This window comes from Papio anubis, chromosome 1 (assembly GCF_008728515.1).
Source record: "Papio anubis isolate 15944 chromosome 1, Panubis1.0, whole genome shotgun sequence".
NCBI lineage: Eukaryota > Metazoa > Chordata > Mammalia > Primates > Cercopithecidae > Papio > Papio anubis.
Window position 1 is genome coordinate 5125434 of NC_044976.1, and position 12164 is coordinate 5137597.

Genomic DNA, 12164 nt, shown 5'->3' on the forward strand with positions numbered 1-12164 from the left:
CTAACTAGACCTAGATCTAGGAAAACCAGCCCCTCCTTTCTTCCCTGGGCACCAATGATCTCCAGGCCCCAAAGAGACGGGGTCCTGGCTTTACAAGTGGTGGGCTGCGGGCAGAGCTGACGGAGCCGTCCGGGCCGTGCATAGGCGCGATTTTCCCCACTCCCCACCAAGAGGCGCTAAGAGCTAACTGAGGACCATGCCCGAAATGTTCTGGTCCAGTTCATAGGTGTGTGACGGGCCCTAGGCCCCACGCATGCAGCACGGCCCGAATGGCAGGGAGATCTGCGCCCAAGAGCTGAGAAAACCTCTAGCGCTTCAGATAGCCCAGTCCTCACCTCTGCCAGCCACACACAGCAGTGTCCCCTAACGATCTGGCCTCCATGACCACCTGGCAGTGGAATATGAGTAACTTCCCACAGCTCTCGGCATCTTTACCAGAGATGTGACCACAGCCCCCCAGCCACCGAGGACGTTCGAGGACCACCCAACTCTGGGCCTGCAGAAGGCACTGCAGATGAGAGCCCTCCCGCCCCTTTGCCCCTACATGGGTTGTGCACCCGGGGCAGGGACTAGAGCGATAAGGGGATATTCTCTGCACAACCCATGCTTAGGGTGCGGCAGGCTGTGCGTACCAGGGTCTTCCTGACAACCACACCAAGCAGCACGGAAATGATGACTGTTCCACTTTTACCAATAAGGAAGTGAAGCAGAGAGGCTGAGTAACTTGCCCAAAGTGGCAGAGCGGGTAAGGGGAGAGCCTCCATTTAAACCTGGGCATGGAGGCCGCCCTCCAGGTCATCCTATGCTGAGGGGCTTTTAGGGGTGGGACTCGTGCATGGGAAGTGAGGAAGGCGATGGACCTGCAGGGTGTCCACGGTGAACCAGGGTCAGGGGCTTCCCTGCCTCCCCTCACCTCACCCTGGCCCTCTTGCTGAGCTTGGCCTCCCCCAGGCAGGGGCCCTGCCCTGCCCTCAGCCATATTATCTGAAACCACTGCAGCTGCTCCCACCTCCCATCAAGCATTCCCAATGCCACAAGCTGAAGGCTGTGGCTGCTCCTCTCACGAGGTCAGTTAATACGCAGCCTGAGGCGGGCACAAACCCGTGTGCAGGTCATTCTCAGGGTCAGCTCCAGGCAGAGGGAGAAGCCGGTGCCCAGCAATGGGCCACAAGGTGGATCTGATGTGGTCCTGCTGTTTAATATTTGCAGCAAACTCATCAGCCAGGCTCTGCCCTCAGACAAAGTGAATGCTGTCTGATGATGGATGGATGTGTGGGAGCCTGAGAGCCTGTGCGGGCCCCATTGCTCTTCCCGTCTCCGGGGATGGTGCTATGTGCTGGATGTTCCAGGCTCTGAGACGGAGTCCAGACCAGCCCAGGAGCCTCAGTGTCACTGGATGGAGCACCCACCCATGAGCGCTGCCCTCCCAAGGCAGGGCCTTCCTCCCTGAGTGCCCGGGGCATCCTTCCAGGGTGGAAGTTTATGAAGATGGCAGTCAAGGGCAGGGACGTCCCAGGTGCCTGAAGACCCAGGCTCACCACCCAGAGGGAGGTGGAACAAAGGGAGGCAGGGCGGTGTCTGTCCCATGGTAGGAGGTTACTGGCTCACTGCTGGTGGGCAGCCAGCCTCTCCAGGCCATGGCTCTGCTAAATAGTTCTCCTACCCGAGTGACAAAGGGGCCACCTTGTCCCGCTGGGTGAGAAGCTGACAGAGCAAGACAGATGTCTCCAGCACAAGGCCCCACCCAGGGCCTGGCTGCTGCCTCCTCGCAGTCATCTCCCTCCACCCAGCAAAGTAAATAAATGCATACGGTGGCTGCTGCTGTTTTTAATGAAGGGTTGGGGGTGGGGGGAGGAGAGAACGCTCTGAGCTCTGTGGGAAGACAGATGTCTCTCTCAAGTCCCCGAGGCTGCTGGTGGGGGAAGGACTTGAGCCTCTGGGGTACTGGCCAGTGGTGCCAGCTGCCGGGCACGCACTTGTGGCCTCAGGCAGGCTCCTCCGAGCCTCTGGGGCTCCCCAAGAATATGCCAGAGAGAAAAGATGAGGTGGCAAAGGGAAGCTCAGGCCACATGACCACCATGTATCCCGGGCACCTGCCTGATGGAAAGGATGGGGCAGCACGGCCAGGAGCAGGACTCTGAGTCCCATGGGCCCAGCTGTGTGGCCCAGGGCCAGGTTTGTTCACCTGGAAGCAGGAACTCAACAAAGTGACATGGCAAAGTGCTTCCTGTGGTGCCGGCGCGCGTGAGCTCCTACCTGTGTCTGCACATGTGTCTGCGGTCCCTGGTGCACGCATGTGTGTCTGCGTGGCGGTCCTGCTGTCCTCACAAATACCTGAGGCCAAGTGCAGCCTGGGGACTACTCCAAGGACTGCCCTGCTGGTGAGTCGCTGCCCCAAAGGAGGGCTAGATGGCCTGGGGTCGCCTTAAGGCAGCAGGGCCTTTAGGGTATCATGACCACCCATGGGGACAGAAGTGTGGGGAGGGTCCCAGGGTAGCAGGTTGACAGTACACTCCCTCCCTGGTGCTCAGGGAGCACCGCCTGGCACTCAGCACCAAGCCCCTGACTCCCCTGCAGCCTGGTGGCTGCCTGGGCCTGGGGTCTGCGTCTTTTTCCTCCCTCCGCTTGGTGCTTCCTGCCAACCGCTGTCTTCTGGGCTCTCTTCCACTGGAGGGGAAGCCTGTGGCTTTCAGAGCCGAATGCTGCAAACCAAATGTTTTCCACTTTGCATTTTCTGTGCTTGGAGAACACACATTTGGAACGTGGTATGGAGGACGAGTGACTAAGTTCCACCCTCGGTAAAATCAATTGCTTGTCCTTTTTGTAATTAATGAATGGTACAAAAAGCGTTTCCAGTGGTGATATAACAACTTCCTGTAAGCCTGAGGGACACAGACCTTCTTAATTAGGAAGCCATGTAGCATGCCCTCTCCCTGTTATAACAGGAGACAAGAGGGGTCTTGGGATAATCACAAAAGCAATGAAAACATCTCATTATTGAGGACACTCAGCATGGCCAGGCGAGGGGCCCTGTGCATGAAGCCAGCAATGGTGAGCTTAGCGCCAGGACCACCAGCCTCACAAGCACCTGTGTCCCAGGGTCTCGCTGCACCTGAGGACCTTGCCTTAGCGGAGCCTGTCTGCCATCCGCTGCGGCCTCTCCCAGCAGCTGCAGGCCTGGGTTAATTACCTCCTCCGCCACACCCACCCAGGACTGCACCAGCCTCCAGCAGAAAGCAGCCGGAAATCTCAAATAATGAGATCATCATGGAGAGTCATAAACACCCTCACCAGGGGCTCCCCTCACCCAGCAGCACCTGCTCAGACCCCAAAAGAACTGCCCCCGAGTGGGGCCAAGAAAGGAGATGTAAAGGCCAACGGGAGGCTGCTGCCAGAGGCAGGGAGATCGTCGCCACAAAGGGGAGAAGAGGCGTCGGGACTGGGGCCTGGGTGGTGGCCTCTCAGGAGCCCCTCTTGCAGGCACGGAGTGCCGCGGTCCCGGCACGCTCGGCTCAAGGCTCCTGTGCTGGGAGTGTGGACATGGCAGTCCCCAGCCTACACCAATAATGATCACAGCTGCCACCTGCTGAGTGCCCACTGTGGGCCAGAAGCCACATGCTCACGGCACACCTCTGCTCTGCGAGTGCCCACTCTGTGCTATGCCCTGTGGAGCCCTTCCTGTCCTGCTGGAGGCCAGCACTGCACCTGGACACAGCAGGGGCACAGGAGGCATTTGCTGGATGGATGGATGGATGGATGGATGGATGGATGGATGGACGGACGGACGGACAGACGGATGGATGGATGGATGATCAAACAAATGAAGATCAGCTCAAACAGCCTTAATTCTAAATAGGGATGGTCTTTATGTTAACGATTCAAAACCAGTACTTCTGCTCAATCAATACTGGCATCATCTATCCCCAACAAATTCGAGGGCTCAGACCATGGACGGTCTGAACAGGAGCCTGCAACAGTGACAAAGGTGAGATGGGAGTGTCCAGCACACCTAGGCTTGGCCATCCCCCTGGAGATGGGCCAGCTCTATGGCCATGCTGGGGACTTGCTTCTGATCCTGCACACATAGGCAGGGAGGCCTCTGCATCATTTCTACCACCATGTGGGGCCCAGGGCCTGTTTCTTCCTGCACCTTTGCTGGCAGGGCTCAGATGTGTGTCTGGCCGCAAAGGGTCTTTGCCAGGGCACTCCACACCCCTTGCTGAGAGCGCCAAGTGGGCAGCCTCCAGCCCCCGGATACTCCAGGCATGAGCTTGCCCTGCTGAAACACTCCAAGTCCCATGGCCAGGACCTCATGTGAGCCCAACAACTCTTCCAGGCCTCCCCGACAGGCTTCTCGCTCACCTTCCGCAGTGCCCTGGGTCTAGCTGGGATGCTCCCTCGATTCACTGAACCCTCTGGAAATCCCACCCACAGGCTTCTCCTGGTACAGCCACCCTCCTGGCAGTGCTCACTCTGTCCATGTCACAAATCTGACAGCAGAGGGGACAGAGAGGCCCCAAGGCTCCACCCCACACTCTGTTGTATGCCCCCCAGGCCTGGCTCTGAGCAGAGCCTTCTGTAAACCTTCATGGGGAGAACATGAGCAGCTCACCGTGCCGAGGTGGGTTTTTTTTAACCCCCTGCAGCCCGTTAGGCTGAGGTGGCATCAGAAGAGCTGCCTACCAGTGCTGCTCAGAAGGGCCAGTGTGTGACTGTCTGGACACAGTGGATCTTTCAGAGATACGTGCAGGGCAGAACCATGAAAGGTGGCTGGAGAAAGAGTCTGGGCTCAGGCAGAGGGAAGGCAAGAGCCAGGCTGGAGGAGAAGGCTGCATGCTCTCATCTGCGCCAACCTCCTTCTTGGTACCCATGCCTCGGGTTCTAGGCACATGGGACTCACCAGCCACTGGATGTTCCCAAGCACTAACCAATGAGGTGAGAGGAGCAGCTTCAGAATGCACGTATTTTCCCATCACAAGACTGACTCCCGCTAAACGCAGGCAAAAGGAACAGAGAGCAGGACACTGGATTCTGAGCCTCATGAATATTCTAGTCCATGACTCACGCCTGTGGGCTGGCAGCAAGGTGGGGGCCGGAGGGGGGCAGGGCTTCCCTCACTAATGGCCAAACGCGGCAGGCGGCTCACCAAGCCCTTCCAGGAACATACCGTCAACCTTCTGCACTCCAGTAACAGCTGAATTTCCTAAATTAGTCAGCAATTAAAAAATTATTCCAAAAGTTCAATCTTGGCCAAACAAACAAAGGAAGCAGGTGTAAGAGCCCGCACACTGGTGAGGCAGTGCCCATCCCAGGGCGAGTGCACAGAGGCTGCGCGCGGCCACCGCACAGTGCTTCCGCCCACTCTTTTGCTCCTGAAATTCTCTGGGAGTAGGTGCAGCCCCTCCCTGCCTGCAGGAGCCTGTGGCAATGGGGTGTCCAGGATGTTGAGGCAGCAGAGACCCTAGGGCCCTGCCCATGACAAAGGCCCCACGTGGGGACCTCTCTCTCTGTCCTACATCCTGGGACCACACCTCTCTTCTTGTCGTGGCCCGGCCTGAACACAGTCAAGAATGACCATCTCTGCTCCTGAGGCTTCTTCAAGAGGAACAGGGCCCATGCAAGGACCCCAGGCCCCTCTGCACACCGTGCCTGGGGGTCAGGCAGGTCCTGCGGGTGGGGAGCGGCGGCCACCACCATGGAAAGCCTTGCCCCATGCTTCCTCCTAAGTGCAAAGGGGCGAGGGACCGTCCAGCGACAGCATCACTGAGGCGGCTCGGAGAGGGGACTTGGGGCAACAGCCTGGCGACGGCTCAAGACAGCCACAGCCAAGAGGCATCTCCAGCCTGCCCTGTCTGCAGCCCCCACATTGGTGCGTCACAAAGCTGTGGCCCTCAGCACTGCATCGCAGACAACTTCCAGAAGGCTGCAGAGGGCCTTTCAACTGACTTCAGCCCTGGGGCCCATCCTGCCCCTCTGGCTAGACAGCAGGTCAAACAGTACCCTCCTTCCAGACGCTCTGGCCCATGCCATGCTGTCCTCTCAGCTGGCGCGGGGCTTACTGGGCCCCTGCACTCATGCAGGTGAATCAGCTGAGGCCGGGAGAAGGAGGTCATGGGGCAGCAGCAGAAGTGAGGTGGGTGCCATGTTCCAGAGCCTTCTGAAAGTTGTGTGGGTCTGTGCTGAGGCCACGCCTCACATAAGGCCCCAGGAGAGGCAAAAGGATCAAACTGGAGCGGAAAACTTTTGCACTAAAACGTGCCCTAACCCCCACACTTCACAGTGGCCTGCGGAGGTTCAGTCACCTGCCCAGCACTGGTCCTGAGATCATCTGGGGCTGAAGCAAAGGCCCTGGGCTGAGCGCAGTGGGCGTGGGCGGTGCGGTGCGGGTGGGCAGCATAGCGTGGGTGGACAGCGCGCTGGGACTCCCAGGGTTTAGGTTCTCGCACAGCAGGGTTCTCAGGCGGGGCTCCTCCCAGGACCCCGCAGTAGGGCCTGGCTGGGAGAAGGCACAGTGGCATCGACGACGGCAGCGAGCGGCCCCCTTTCCCAGGCAGTGAGGTCCCAGATGGGCCTGTTGGCCATGCGACCCCGGACGAGTGACTCCCTGCCTGGCGCCCCCTCCTGTCTGGGGACGGGAAGCAGACACACCAGCTCCCAGAGGGGCTGGCATTCCCTGAAGGCTCTGGCTTCGATGACCTCACCCAGGCACCACCCAAGAGGAAGCCTCCCCTGACCCTCCAGTCCCTTGCCCACCCAGGAGACAGGCAGCAGCCTCCGCATCCAGTTGCCCTGTCTTCCTAACCGGAAAGCAACCCTGTTGATGATGGCCTCCGGCCTGGCGGGACCCCCTCAACACGAAGCTGCCCGAGGGTCTCAGGGGCTCTTCTAGGTCGGGGCACGTCAGAGTGGACAAAGCTCAAAAGTGTGCGTTTTCTCTGTGTTCTTGGAACTCCCCTGGCTATGCATGAGGCAGCTCTAAAAGGCAAGGTAAAGATGGCCACACCTAGGCCAGGCACAGTAGCTCACACCTGAAATCCCAGCACTTTGGGAGGCCGAGGCAGGTGGATCAGGAGACCAGCCTGGTCGACATGGTGAAACCCCATCTCTACTAAAAATACAAAAACTAGAAAGGAATGGTGGCAGGCGCCTGTAATCCCAGCTGCTCGGGAGGCTGAGGCAGGAGAATCGCTTGAACCCGGGAGGCAGAGGTTGCAGTGAGCCGAGATCGCGCCACTGCACTCCAGCCTGGGTGACAGAGTGAAAAAAAAAAAAAAAAAAGATGGCCGCACCCACCTTCCTTATTGCCTCCTACTTCCATTCGGAAAACATTTCAGTAGCTAAAGACTGAGGCTCGGAGTCCTGGCCTGGCCACCTCGGGAGACCCTGTGGGATGGGCTCGCTGCAGTTTGGAAGCCTGCTTTGCAAAGACCCTGCCCTGCATCATGTGGCTGCGCAGTTGGAGCCTTGGCTAATCTGGGGACACATCCCCTCCCCAGTGTGCCCGGGAAGCAGTGGGGTCATGGCGCTCACTCAGCCCTGACAGCCATGGTGTACCTGGAACAGGCTACAGGCTTGTCCCTGGTCAGGGGCCTGGGCGAGCCCCGCACCATGCCCTGTCTATACCTCCTCCTCAGGCCCAGGCTAGGACCCACAAGCTCTCAGCCCTAACTCCCTGGTTCTGTGGAGGCTACAATGCCCACACCTGCAAGAATCAGAGGCAAGTACCGCCCTCACCTGAGGTGCCAGGGACGTCCTCCGCTTCAGCAGACATACGGGCTCTGACCCTGCCGCAGGCTGAAAAGCCTTCCCACATCTGTCTGCTGCCACCTGCCTCCTGCTGTCCCTCCCCACAGGTCACTTCTCCAGCCCCCGTCCGCCCAAGGTCAGAGGGCACTGCCACCAGGAGGCCTGGCTTCACCCGCTGAGTTGGCCTCTTCTAATACAAGACAGGGAAGTGCTGGCAGCTGCCCTGAGCGGATGCAGCAGCCCCCAGCATAAAATATTCATGGCGATGCAACTCCAAGCAGAGAGGCTGCATCCGTGTCAGCCAGGCCCTGGGGAAGGGAGCTAAAAATAGACAGGAGGCTGAAGAAAGCTGACGTGGGGATGGGGGAGGCGACTGGGAGTAGGAGGAGGGGCCGCCGGGGCACATCTGGAGGGACGGAATGCACAGCAGGTTCACCGCACACAGCACACACGTGCTCCCAGCCCAGAACTCGCGCTCATGTGGGCCGTCCCCAAGTGAGAGCTGCAAATCCCTCTCCGGGCAGCCTGCCCCGTCAGCGGCTATTTTTATCGACATCAACACTGACATTCGTGGGCCACAGGACACCTCAGTGAAGAATCAAAGACCATCCTTAATGAGTGAGAAATAACAGCCTGGATGAACATGACGCGGCCACACACAGGGGATGGGTCGCCATTCCCTCCATTCAAGCCGGTGCCCTTCCCTGCCCCTCTGCAGCCCCTTCCCCCAGGGCCAGCCCTCCTCCTGTACTCTGACCCAACCCAGGGTATGGAGTTCTGGAAGGGGCAGCCCCAGGACTGCTCCCCAGCTGGCTCTAGGAAGGTCACAGGCCCGGCCCCAAAAGCCTCCGTTACCTCAGGCTGCTCTCCACACGAGGCTGGACCCCTTCCAGTTGGACTCTATAAGGAGTGGGGGATGTGAGGCACAGAGGTCTCCTCCCAGAGGGCCCACGGATCGCTGGCCCCTCACAGTCACTGAACCAGCCGAGTGCTGGGATTGGTGTAGGTGGTCCTGCCCCCACATCCCGTGTGCATGGCCCAGCTGGGGGCAGCCGGGAGAGGGAACCATCATTGGTGGGCAAATACCAACCATGCCCGCAGCCGCTGCCAACCTGGGAGGATGCCACCTACTATCAGCTTTGAGGGGCTGCTATTGGGAGACCCCCCAGGGCACCCCATCAACCGGTACTGAAACCTGTTCAAAGCACAGGTGACCCAGACCCTCCTCTATTTTATGTTCATATGCGTGAGCCCCACAGACTCCCACCAGCCCTCTCTCCCCAACCCTGCCCCGCCCTAGCCAGGTGGCCTCGGGTGTGTCACTGTCCCCAAGCTCCCCCATTACAGACAGTGGCTCTGCCTTGGGCCCTCGCCGTTCCCTTCACCTGAACAGTCCCCACAAGACAGCTCCTGCCCTTCTTCCCTGACTCCAGGCCTCCACTGAGGCTTTCCTTGGGAAGGAACTTATTTAAAATTGCACCTGTCCCCCCACAGACTCCGATCCCTTCATTCCCTGCTTTCCTCTTCGTGACCCTGGACACCATTCAACTTCCTCTATCTTCACTGCTTGTTTACTCCACCCTCTGAGAGGGTGTGAGGCCCCAGGGAGAGCAGGTGAACAGCAGCAGACAACGAAGGCCCCCCATCTTCACCCACCCCAAGGGTTGGGTACTATGTCCATCACCACCGTACAGATAAGGAAACCGAGGCACATAGAAAGTGCATGCCTAAGGCCACACAGCTAGTAAGTTTAGAGCTCTGGCTGACCCGGGCAGCCGGGCGCCTGCTCCTGGACATGTGAGCCTGACAGTCCACGCAGCGTCTGCAGTGCGGGATGCTGGGAGGGGGTCTGGAGTGGCAACGCTTCTCTAGAGCGGTTGTGGGTGCCCTTCTAAGGAAAAAATGTCTGAGAAATGCTGTAGCTCCAGGAGGGTCTGGGGAAGGGCGGCCCAGACGGGAGCAGCAGGTGCACAGGCACCAGGTGGGATGAGCTTGCTGCACCCACACCCAGGGCACGCAGGAGCCACCGTGCATTTCGGTGGGAGACGGAGCGACTCGGATTTTGATGACCAGTTCCCTGGGCTGCAGGAAGGGTCAGACTGAGAGCACCAGGAACGGAGCAGGGAGCAGCTGGGGATTGAGCCGGGGTCCCATGGGGACAGGGCAGTAAGAGCTGTTAGGGAGAGAGGAGCGGAGTGGCACTTGGTGGGCGTGGGCATGGGGGCAGTGGGGAGGAGCCAGCTGGGTTCCCAGACTCCCAGAGCAGCACAGAGGCGGAGAGGGATTTTTTTGCAGCGGGGGATAATGAGTTTCATTCGGGACAAACTGTATCTGAGATGCTTTCGGAAACCCTGTTGAGGGGCAGCACTGGCCAAGTCAATTTGGGAGTCAACATGACACACAGGCGATGCTCGAGGCACAGGCCATGGATCCAACCACCCCAGGAGAGAAGGGCCACAGGCTAGGACCTGTCAAAGCCAAGGGTTAGGGTACTGTGTGGTGGCCAAGGAGGCCAGAGTGCCCCTACAGACACTACAGGGACCCCTGTCCAGGGAGCACAGCCTTCACTGAGGGCCTGGTCAGCTGTGCTACAGCCAGGGAGTGGACGGCAGACAGGGCGTGTCCTTGCGTCTATCCACGCTGCCCACAGAGGGAAGACAGAGCTGGGAAAGTTCGTCCAGGAGGCAGGAAGAGGTAGAGAGCGGGGAAGAAGAGAGCTTCAGGAATGTGCCTGGGTCAGGTGGGGGATTCAGCATCAGGACAGAGAGCAGCCATGCTGAAAAGCATCACGAGAGGGGCGCCAGGTCCATCAGAATAGACCAGAGTGGGCCCGGGTGGGAGTGGAGCCCATACTTCATGGCCGAGGAGAGCAGGCACGTTTAGAGAAGGTGTGTCCAAGGTGGAAGGAGAACCAGACACTGGGCTGAAGGTCAAGGACAGAGGAGGCCGGAGCCTCACAGCAGGGTCAGGGGCTGAGGAACGACTGCAGACCAGCCCAGGCGACATGGAGGGAGGACGCCATCCTGCCAAGGGCCGATGAGTGGCACGGTGGGCTGGGGCAAGGCAGGTAGGCTTACAAGTAAATGGGGAGGGGTGGGAGCAGATGAAGGAGAAAGGAGCAGGAGGGTGGCAGCCTAGGGTACTTTGCCACAGAAGAGGCTGTGGGGCTGGAGGCATGGAGCAGTCCTCCCACCAGAAGGGGAGCGTGCCTCGTAAACCCCAAGTCAGAGAGGGGCCTGGTCACGAGAGTGGCGCAAGGGTGGGTCACAGGCACTGTGTTAGTCCTGGGCTGGGGCCACCCACCACTCACTTTCCTTCCTTTCAGCCTGGCCGAGTCCTCATCCTTCAAGTCTAGGTTCACCATCAGCACCTCTACGCAGCCCACCCGACCTGGGAGAGGCAGCAAAGAGCTGGCCTAGAGTTGGCAGGGGAGGGCACTCGCTGGGTCTGACAGCTCACATACCACACCTGGCGCTGCCACCATGGGCCCTGGTGAGGCATGACCTCCTCCACTCCAGGAAGGGGCAGGGCTGGGAGAGGGGCTTGGAGGGGCCTCAGCCTCGACTGGGAAACAAGGCAGCTGGGGCCACTGGGCGGCCTTCCTCAGCCACGCAGGGAAGCGACGGGCCATGCTCCAGCCTCTGGGGGGAACGGGTTTTCAATGCTTGTTTGCTCCGGAGGATTTCAATGAACTCTCCTCTCTGGGAGGCTGAGCAGCAAATGCTCGCAGATCTGCGTGGGGAGCAGACGCCGCGGGGGCAGGGGCCTTGAGAACCTCTGGAATCAGGGTCAGCCTCGCAGGGCTGTGGTGCCTGCCTGGCCACTTCCATGACAGCGCCAGTTCCCAAGAGGCCTGCGGGCACCCCCCGCCCCCCAGCTGCTCTGCTCCCCGGAGGGGCAGGAAGCTCCTATGGCTCTGCTTTCCTCTGGCTCCCCTCAGTGACAGACACAAGAGCTAGTTCAAAGAGAAATCAGGACCAGCCCAAAGGCTACAGAGCCCCTGGGGTTGGCCAGGATGGGGAACCTCTGTTCTTATGACACAGACAGGGAAGCTGCCTCTGGGCTGCACGAACCCTTCCAATGTCTGTGACCCACAGAGTCCATGCCAGGCGAGAACTACCAGTTCTCAAACATGGTGGAGCTCAGAGGATGTGGAAACCTCGGGGCAGCCCCCATGAGTAAGTGCGTGTGGCCCGGCACACACCCACCCCACCCACCCCACCTGAGGAGGAGAAAGGCCAAGGCGCTGGGACCCTCGGCCCAGAGCCCACCAGCCTGGCTTGGTCTCACCGGGCAGGACCTGCGGGCCAGGGCCACCTGGAGGGAGCCCACCCCTCCAGCTTCCCAGCAGGCCCTTCGGCAGGAGATGGGGGACGCATGGCGTGGTCCTCATTCCCCTCCAGCATTCGTACACCATG

General features: G+C 59.8%; 1 protein-coding gene across 4 annotated transcripts in view; it reads right to left on the minus strand.

The window, feature by feature from the left end:
* Positions 1 to 12164, minus strand: part of ACOT7 (acyl-CoA thioesterase 7) — a 135221-nt gene that overhangs the window by 4037 nt on the left and 119020 nt on the right. The window lies entirely within an intron of this gene.